At 39.8% G+C, this 5,694-nt stretch overlaps 1 long non-coding RNA gene across 1 annotated transcript; it reads left to right on the top strand.

Annotated features, from left to right (window-relative positions):
• The first annotated feature begins 73 nt into the window (after window positions 1-73).
• Window positions 74-1,300, top strand: LOC129625422 (uncharacterized). Its single transcript, XR_008701434.1, has 3 exons — window positions 74-242; window positions 610-761; window positions 1,246-1,300. It is a non-coding gene; the product is annotated as an uncharacterized LOC129625422 (long non-coding RNA).
• The last annotated feature ends 4,394 nt before the right edge of the window (window positions 1,301-5,694 follow it).

Genomic DNA, 5,694 nt, shown 5'->3' with positions numbered 1-5,694 from the left:
GGGCGGAGCCCACGCTACGGCCCCGCCCACTCGCGTAGAACTCGCCCCGTCTTCGAGACTCGGCTCCGCCTCCTTCTTTCCACTCCTTTCGGCACTACAGCCACCGCGAAGCTCCGCCTATTTTTAACCTTCCTGAGCTCCTGTCCCCGCACTCCTCCCCTTCCTCCATCCCTCCTCCTAATCCCTTTCTGCTCCTGTCCCTACCTGCCTCCCCTTGGCCTTCTCTGGTACCCTCTACTCAGGTACCACCCCCCACCTCCCTGCGTGCCTCCCCCACACCCTTCCCTGCTTCTACCCTTGCGGCTCCTCCTCTGGTCCCACCTAGCTGCATGCATTCCCACTCTGCTCCCCACCCCAAGCCCACTAATCTGTTTTAGTTGGTTTGCATTTTCTAGAATTGCTTATAAATGGAAACTTTTTTTTGGGGGGGGGGGAGTCTGGTTTCTTTCATGCAGAATAAATGTCTTGACACTCCTTCCAGTTTTTGCATGTAGCAACCGTTCATTCCTTGTTAGTGCTGAGTACTATTCCATTTGTAGCTGTATCACATGTATTTATCTAGTCACTTGTTGATAGATATGTATATATTTAATAATTTTTCCTTATTAGAGATGAAGCTGCTGGGAACATTTCTGTACAAACCTTTGTGTTACCGACCACAGTTCTTGGACTAGAAATTGATAAAGAGGCCAGATAAGAAATTCAGACAAGGCTTAACTGGGACTTGTGCTGCAACAGGAGAGAGTGAAAACAAGTAACAGGTACCCTTGATCCCTCCCTGAGCAGGGGTGAGCTGCTTCCTTATATGGAGTGAGGGTAGGGGCGGGTCCAGGGGTTATGCTGGAGGGGGGTTCTTTGGGTGGTTTGCCCACCCTCTTGATGGTGCTGTTTGCAGGGTGTATGTGCAGTACCCTGGTTTTGCTCCTGGCTCCTCAGCAATGGCAGTTGTGTTTTTGGTCTTTTTGTACCTTGTTGTTCATAATTAGTGCCAATTGCATGCACTTATTTTTTAGTCCCTTATAGTTTCTTTGTATTTTGTTGCTGGAGGAGACATTTGTCCAGATGCAAGCACTATAGCAAAGCGAACGGAGTCCCAGGTCCCAGCCTGTCTCATTTGTATAAACATGTGATTTCCTTTCTCTTGGGTAAATAACTGGGAATGGAATGACTAGGTCATAAGATAAGTGTAACTTTTAAAAACTACAAAAATGTTTTCCAAAGTGGTTGTTTCACCTTCCATTCTAGGGAAGCCCACCAGTCTTACAGACTCCACCAAGGCTCCTGTCTTCCAGAAACACCCTCACAGATACACCCAAATTATATTTAACCCGTTGCCTGAAAATCTGCTGGTCAGTCAAATTGACCCATGTAATTAACCATCACAGTCCCAAATTGGAAAAATAAATAGGAAAACAATAAGGGGAGTGATATAATAATCTATAAAGATTTATTGTTATGAATGTAAGGAAAATTAATATTATCTATGTGGACAATACTCAGCTCTGATTGGACAGATGGCTAAGGGATATGAACAGATGGTTTGCACAGGAGAAAATACAAATAGTGAACAAAAACTTGGGAAAATGTTTAGCTTCCCTAATAGTTAAAAGAGTTGCAAATTGGAAGAGCTCAATACACCACTTCCTATATATTAAATAATAGATTTTAAAAAATTAACAGTGTTTTGGAAACTCAGGTATACCCATGCGTTGCCTCTATTTAGAGGCATAATTTTTCTGGAAAGAAATCTACAACATTATAGAATTCATCATATCCTTCCATGTGGCAAATCTGCTCTGGGGAGTAAATCCCAAGGAAAGAATTCTGTAAGGGGAAGCACCTGATTTTTGCATAGATGTTTATATTTATGCTTTTCATAAAGTGAAGTCACTCAGTCGTGTCCGACTCTTTGCAACCCCATGGACTGTAGCCTGCCAGGCTCCTCCATCCATGGGATTTTCCAGGCAAGAATACTGAAGTAGGTTGCCATTTCCTTCTCCAAGGGATCTTCCTGACCCAGGGATTGAACCCAGGTTTCCCACATTGCAGGCGGATTCTTTACTGTCTGAGCCACCAGGGAAGCCCTACAAGAACTTAAAAAAAAAAAAAAGTTTAAAAGCATCAGTTCTTTGGCGCTCAGCCTTCTTTATGGTCCAACTGTCACATCCATACATGACTACTGGAAAAATCATAGCTGTGACTATACGGACCTTTGCAGGTGAAGTAATGTCTTTGCTTTTTAATATGCTGTCTAAGTTTGTCATAGCCTTCCTTCCAAGGAATGTGTTCTAAAATCTGTCAGTATGTATTTACAACTTGATTTTATCATTCAATATTTTGGTTTTTCAAGATTTATTGTGAAAGACACAGACAGATACAGATCTACTTCATTCATTTTAAATGCTGTATAGAATGCATTGTACTGACAAAGCAGAGGATATCCATTATCCTACTTAGAGACAGTAGATGTTTTCATTCTTTGCTATTGCAAACCAAACTACCATGTTACAAATGAATGACTCTGTACAAACCTCTTTGTTCACCCAAGATTACTTTAGAAAAGACATCTAGAACTACTGGATCAGAGATGAACACATCTTCTGCTTTCCTGCTGCTGCTGCTAAGTCGCTTCAGTCGTGTCTGACTCTCTGCGACCCCATAGACAGCAGCACACCAGGCTCCCCCATCCCTGGGATTCTCCAGGCAAGAACACTGGAGTGGGTTGCCATTTCCTTCTCCAATGCATGAAAGTGAAAAGTGAAAGTGAAGTCGCTCAGTCGTGTCCAATTCTTCGAAACCCCATGGACTGCAGCCTACCAGGCTCCTCCATCCATGGGACTTTCCAGGCAAGGGTACTGGAGTGGGGTGCCATCGCCTTCTCCTCAGCTTTCCTAGGACTTCAATAATTGCTCTCCAAAGTGGTGGTACCTATAATTTGTATGAATCCATTTCCCTACATCTTCACCAATATTTGATGTTATGAGATTTACTAATTTTTGCCAATATGATGAGTGTGAAATCATTTTCAATTTCAAAATCAGGTTTCAATTTTCATTTCCCTGATTGTTAACGGGGTTGAGAATCTTTTTAGATGCTTGAAAGTGAAGTCGCTCAGTTGTGTCCGACTCTTTGCGACCCCATGGACTATAGCCTACCAGGCTCCTCCCTCCATGGGATTCTCCAGGCAAGAGTACTGGAGTGGGTTGCCATTTCCTTCTCCAGGGGATCTTCCCGACCCAGGGATTGAACCCCAGTCTCCCTCATTGTGGGCAGACGCTTTAATAGTTACCAATTCACAATTTTTGTGAATTGTCTACATTCTTGTCTCTTTTTCTTTTAGATTGTTAGTTACAGCCATGTTGGAATTCTTTATTATTAAATATATCAATTATTTGATGATTATATGGGTTTTAATTATTTTCTCCCATTATGTGAATTTAATTTTTACTTTATCTTTCACTGTATCTTTTATATAGAAGTTTTAAGTTTTAAGTAGTCAGAGTTATCTACCTTTGCTGCTGCTGCTGCTGCTAAGTTGCTCCAGTCGTGTCCGACTCTGTGCGACCCCATGGACTGCAGCCCACCAGGCCTCTCCATCCATGGGATTCTCCAGGCAAGAACATTGGAGTGGGTTGCCATTTCCTTCTCCAATGCATGAAAGTGGAAAGTGAAAGTGAAGTCGCTCAGTCGTGTCTGACTCTTAGCGACCCCTTGGACTGCAGCCTACCAGGCTCCTCCATCCATGGGATTTTCCAGGCAACAGTACTGGAGTATCTACCTTTAGAATTTGCTTATGTTCTTCTATTGCATTTGTTCCCATACATGTGCATACATAATTTTACACAAACTACATACTACTATTATCAAAATGTATTCATTCTTTTCCAACTTACTTTTCTTACTCAATATTTTGTTTTAACATTTTACCTGTATCGGTCAGTCAGTTCAGTCGCTCAGTCATGTCCAACTCTTTGCAACCCCATGGACTGCAGCATGCCAGGCTTCCCTGTCCATCATCAACTCCCAGAACTTGCTCAAACTCATGTCATTTGAGTTGGATGCCATCCAACCATCTCATCCTCTGCCGTCCTCTTCTCATCCTCATCCTCTTCTCCTGCCTTCTCTTCTTCACAGCATCAGGGTATTTTCCAGTGAGTCCGTTCTTCATATCAGGTGGCCGAAGTATTGGAGCTTCAGCTTCAGCATCAGTCCTTCCAATGAATAGTCACTGATTTCCTTTAGGACTGACTGGTTTGATCTCCTTGCAGTCCAAAGGACTCTCAAGAGTCTTCTCCAACACCACAGTTCAAAAACATCAATTCTTTGGTGCTCAGCCTTCTTTATGGTCCAACTGTCACATCCATACATGACTACTGGAAAAACCATACCTGTGACTATACAGACCTTTTCAGGCAAAGTAATGTCTTTGCTTTTTAATATGCTGTCTAGGTTTGTCATAGCTTTTCTTCCAAGGAGCAAGTGTCTTTTAATTACTTATATGGATTTTTAAAATCTATTTTATTTCTTTTAACAGCTCTTACATAATAATGATATTCTCTTATCTTCTAAAGCTTACAGTTTTGTTTTCATATTTAAGTCCACCTGAAATTAATTTTTGTGTCTAGTGTGAGGTAAGAATCTAATTTTGTCTTTTTCTGTATGGAGAGACAATTGTCAGAACCATGTTATTAAACGTCCACTCATTAAACAGTCTGTTCTATTCCATTATCCTATTTGTCTTTTTCTATGCCAATACCCACTGTTTTAACCCTATAATTTTATGTTAAACCTTACTATCTAGTGAATATATGTCTCCCTTCTTCAAAAGCTCTTCTGGGCTCTTCATTCATCCAAATGAAATATATGATTACCTTTCACATGAAATTTAGTTGTATAAAAACAATGTTATTGAAGTGTTCATTGAAATTGCATTGAATTTACAAGTTAAAGGGCAGACAACTGCTATTTTTGATAGTATGTTTTAAAGTAATATGGCTCATTTATTTAGGTTTTACTTTATATTTTTCTATAGGTTTATTTTATTGATGAGGGAGTTGATAAAGTTTATTGATAAAGGACTTTCCCATCTTTTGTTAGATTAATTCATAGAACATTGGTAACTTCTGTTGCTATTTTGTGTTTCATTTCATGTTCTAATTTCTAATTATTTGTTGTTTGTGATTTTGAATGCAATTCTAATACGTTGTTATTTTATCTAGTTATCTTGACAAATTCTCTTATATTCCACAGTTTTTCTTGAAGAGTTTCTTGAATTGTCTATGAAAACAATCTTATTGTTAGATCATCTTTCTTTCTTTCCATCTTTCTTTCTTTCTTTCTTGTATCTTTTATTTCTTATTGAACTGGCTTGGACTTCCAATAAACATGGAATAGATGTAGTGAAAGCAGGCACCTTTGTTTTGTTCCTGACTCTAAAGAAAATGCTTCTAACGTTTCTCCAATGCACATGATATTTTTTGTAGATTTTTGGTAAACTTTACTAAGATGTAGATATTCCCTTCTGTTCTTAGTTTACTAAGAGATTTTGCTTCAGTGAGTGTTGAATTTTATTTGCTGGTTTTCCAGTATCTAATGATATGGCCTTTTTCTTTTACTATGTTAATGTAGAGCATTACATCAATAAACTTCCTCCTAATGTTAAGCCATCACTGAAATCTTGAGATCAACCCAGTT

Source organism: Bubalus kerabau, chromosome 13, assembly GCF_029407905.1.
Source record: "Bubalus kerabau isolate K-KA32 ecotype Philippines breed swamp buffalo chromosome 13, PCC_UOA_SB_1v2, whole genome shotgun sequence".
NCBI classification, from domain to species: Eukaryota; Metazoa; Chordata; class Mammalia; order Artiodactyla; family Bovidae; genus Bubalus; species Bubalus kerabau.
Note: the sequence above shows the minus strand (reverse complement) of the source record. Positions and strands in the feature narration are given on the sequence as shown.